A 4,788-nucleotide genomic window follows, 5' to 3' on the forward strand; every position below is an offset into this window, starting at 1 on the left:
TCCTTCAACCTTACTGATAGTTAGAGTTGAGATTGTTTTCACCGATTTAATCAAATCAAAATGTATTTGTCACATGCTCCGATACAACAATTGTAGACCTTACTTGCAAGCCCTTAACCAACATTGCAGGTCAAGAAGAGTTAAGAAAATATTTACCAAACAATCTAAAGTAAAAAATAACACAATAACATAACAATAACGAGGCTATATACAGGAGGTATCGGTACTGAGTACTGAGTCAGTGTGGGGGAGAGGGTTCAGGTTTGGTTGAGGTAATTTGTAAATGTATTTAGTGGTGAAGTGACTATGCTTAGATAATAAACAGTGAGTAGCAGAGAAGTACAAAACAAATGGAGGGGGGGGATCAATGTAATTGTCCGGTGGCAATTTGATTAATTGTTCAGGAGTCTTATGGCTTGGGGGTAGAAGCTGTTTAGGTGCGTGTAGCCGGGACAGGTGTCCCCAGACTGGTGACACACTTCAGGGCGAGTGCGAGGAGCAGGTACAGGGCGTACTGGGCTGTGGAGGCGCACTGGAGGTCTGGAGCGTATGGCTGGCACAATCCGTCCTGGCTGGATGCTCACTTTAGCCCGGCAAGTGCGGGGCGCTGGCACAGGATGCACTGGGCTGTGAATGCGCACTGGAGACACCGTGCGTATCACCGCAAAACATGGTGCCTGACAGGTCACACGCTCCCTGAGGTGCATGTTACCAGTCTGGCGCCACCTGTGCCACTACCACGCATCAGGCCTCCAGTGCTCATTCCCAGTCCGGAGCTTCCGGTGACAGTTCCCAGTCCAGAGCTTCCGGCAACAGTTCCCAGTCCGGAGCTTCTGGCGACGTTTTACAGTACGGAACCTACGGCGACTGCCTGCAGTCCGGAACCTCTTGAGACGGCCCGCAGTCCGGAGCATCCTGAGACGGCCCACAGTCCGGAGCCTCCAGCGACGTCCCCCAGTCCGGAGCCTCCAGCGACGGTCTGCAGTTCGGAGTCTTCAGCGACCGTCTGCAGTACGGAGTCTCCAGCGGCGGTCTGCAGTACGGAGTCTCCAGCGGCGGTCTGCAGTCCGGAGTCTCCAGCGGTGGTCTGCAGTCCGGAGTCTCCAGTGGCGGTCTGCAGTCCGGAGCCTCCGGCGATGATCCACGGTCCGGTGACACGAAGCGGGGGGGATCAGCTGGCGGAGCGGGGGCTACGCTATGCTGGTGGATAAGCAGGATGAGAAGGGTTCTTCGTCCTGCACCAGAACCGCCTCCGATGCAGGAGGATCCGCGGGATGAGAAGGTTCTTCGTCCTGCACCAGAGCCGCCACCGACATTAGACACCCACCCTAACCCTCCCTGTTTTTTTTGTTGTTTAGGTTTTTGCATTCGGAGTCCGCACCTTTGGGGGGGGTACTGTCACGTCCTGACCATAGAAAGCTTTTATTTTCTATGGTAGAGTAGGTCAGGGCGTGACAGGGGGTTTTCTCTAGTTTAAATTTTCTATGTTGCGTGGTTCTAGTTTCTGTATTTCTATGTTGTTTTTTGGGGGGATGATCTCCAATTAGAGGCAGCTGGTCATCGTTGTGTCTAATTTTGGATCATATTTAAGTTGTTGTTTTTCAAACTAGTTTTTGTGGGAGATTATTTTGAATTAGTGTATGTTGCACCTCTTCGCCACGGTTTGTTGTTTTGTTTATTAGTATGTCTTGCATAGTTTCTCAGTTATAATAAAGTGTGGAACGATACACACGCTGCGCTTTGGTCCGCTCCTTCATATGACAAACGTGACAGGTAGCCCCCACACAGACCCATGGCACAAGGACCATCTATAATGCTAGTCTACTGTATAGTAACAGCAAACATACCTTGCACAAAATCCTGTGATTGTATGACTGTCACTTTTGGGGCATTAATGTTTATGACCTAATTCGGTAGCACTTTAAAATAATGTTCAGAAATAAATCAGCTGTAAGGCATTTACAGTGTTTTGAACGTAAACCATTTACTAATCAAATATTTTTTAGAATCTAAAGTGAGAGCTATTTGTACTTTTGAAATAATTAATCAATGTTTTGAGTGACCTGTTTAATTTCTCACAATAAGTAAACATTTAAGGTGTCAAAATGGACTAGAACATATCAATGGTTGTAGCATATACACTTGGAGTCAGGAAGCAGGTGCAGAAGGTAAGTTAACCTCTATGGGCTAGGTGGGACGCTTGCGTCCCACCTACGTAACAGCCACCGCCAGCCTGTGGCGCGATTTTCAAAACCTTAAAAATCCTATTACTTCAATTTCTCAAACATATGACTATTTTACAGCCATTTAAAGACAAGACTCTCGTTAATCTAACCACACTGTCACATTTCAAAAAGGCTTTACAACGAAAGCAAAACATTAGATTATGTCAGCAGAGTACCAAGCCAGAAATAATCAGACACCCATTTTTCAAGCCAGCATATAATGTCACCAAAACCCAGAAGACAGCTAAATGCAGCACTCACCTTTGATGATCTTCATCAGATGACAACCCTAGGACATTATGTTATACAATACATGCATGTTTTGTTCAATCAAGTTCATATTTATATCAAAAACCAGCTTTTTACATTAGCATGTGACGTTCAGAACTAGCATACCCCCCGCAAACTTCCAGGGAATTCGCTAACATTTTTAAATTACTCACGATAAACGTTCACAAAAAGCATAACAATTATTTTAAGAATTATAGATACAGACCTCCTCTATGCACTCGATATGTCCGATTTTAAAATAGCTTTTTGGTGAAAGCACATTTTGCAATATTCTAAGTACATAGCCCAGGCATCACGGGCTCGCTTATTTAGACACCCGGCAAGTTTAGCACTCACCATAATCATATTTACTATTATAAAAGTTTGATTACCTTTTGTTGTCTTCGTCAGAATGCACACCCAGGACTGCTACTTCAATAACAAATGTTGGTTTGGTCCAAAATAATCCATCGTTATATCCGAATAGCGGCGTTTTGTTCGTATGCTCCAGACACTATCCGAAATAGTAAAGAAGTGTCGCGCATGGCGCAATTCGTGACAATAAAATTCTAAATATTCCATTACCGTACTTCGAAGCATGTCAACCGCTGTTTAAAATCAATTTTTACGACATTTTTCTCGTGAGAAAAGCGATAATATTCCGACAGGGAATCTCCTTTTCGGCAAACAGAGGAAAAAATCCCAAAGGCGGGGCGGTCGGGGTCACGCGCATAAGCCCAGTGTCCCTTGATCGGCCACTTGAGAAAGGCGATAATGTGTTTCAGCCTGGGGCTGGAATGACGACATTCTGTTTTTTCCCGGGCTCTGAGCGCCTATGGACGACGTGGGAAGTGTCACGTTAGAGCAGAGATCCTTAGTAAATGATAGAGATGGAAAAGAAGTTCAAGAAATGGTCAGACAGGCCACTTCCTGTAAAGGAATCTCTCAGGTTTTGACCTGCCATTTGAGTTCTGTTATACTCACAGACACCATTCAAACAGTTTTAGAAAATTTAGGGTGTTTTCTATCCATATGTAATAAGTATATGCATATTCTAGTTACTGGGTAGGAGTGGTAACCAGATTAAATCGGGTATGTTTTTTATCCAGCCGTGTCAATACTGCCCCCTAGCCCTAACAGGTTAAATGATGAGAAAAAGCAGATTTAACAAAACAGGAGAAGCGTACTGAACGTGAACAAAACCAATACTGCCTGAAGACTGAGGCTACATGAAGGGAGAGTAATCAGGGTGGTGATGATGTCCATGTGTGCGCAATGATGGTGTGCAATGATGGTTGCCAGGTGTGCGCAATGTGGGTTGCCAGGACTGATGGTTAGTAGATCGACGAAGTCGAGCACCCGAAGGAGCAGGAGTAGGCGTGACAGTACCGGTTTGGATGGAGTACATCAACAGCCAATCTCTCACCCCAAGGGGAAGTAGATGCGCTTTGGAGGGCAGGTGGCAGGAGCGGGTTCCCTCTCCTGAGCCTGGCGGATTTCCACATCTACGTCCAAAAACAGGCAAGATTGATGGGCTGGAGGACACTCACTGGACCTTACACCGACGAGGAAAAGCAGGTCCTCCTGGTCCCCAGGCGGTGATTCTCATCTTCGACCAGGAGATGGTGTGGTTATGTTGGAGTTGGAGCCATGGGACGCCTTGGAAACTTTGTGTACGGGTGCCGTGATGATGAGGAAAGGAAGGCTTTACTGGGGTATTGGTTCCACGGTGAGGGTGAGTAGTACTGTGATGTGCGTTACTGTGACGGATCCCAATGGTCATTTATCCAGGGCTTGGACAGGAAAAGGAGAAGTATGACGTTAAGTTCAGGGAGGAGGCGAGGGCCTGGTCGATGAAGTTCTCCACGGCACTGGAGTCCACTAGAGCTGTAGAGACAACACTAGAGGGACAGCAAGCCAGTGAAATGGGAACCAGAAAGGGTTTGGCAGAAAACAATGATAATGGAATACTCACGCCTACCCTGGGAGCCCGAAGGTCATGGGCCCGCCCCTCTGCTCTAGTGGACCCCGGGTTGGTCATCGCGATGAGTGTCCAAGGATATGTTGTCATGCCGACAAGTCAACTCTGCCTGGACCTCTTCGTGCAACTGACTGTGGAATAGATTGCAGAGCGCCGGCTCATACCGTCCGCTGGAGGCTGCCTCAGTCCGAAAGGTGAGGGCGTTCTCCGCAGTGGTCTGGTCACACTGCCAGAGTAGAAAAAGTCTCTCACCTCCCTTTCTGCTCTCTGGAGGATGGTCGAAGAATGCCCTGAACAGAGCCATGAACCTCC

The sequence above is a fragment of the Salmo salar genome, chromosome ssa21 (genome assembly GCF_905237065.1).
Source record: "Salmo salar chromosome ssa21, Ssal_v3.1, whole genome shotgun sequence".
Classification (NCBI taxonomy): Eukaryota; Metazoa; Chordata; class Actinopteri; order Salmoniformes; family Salmonidae; genus Salmo; species Salmo salar.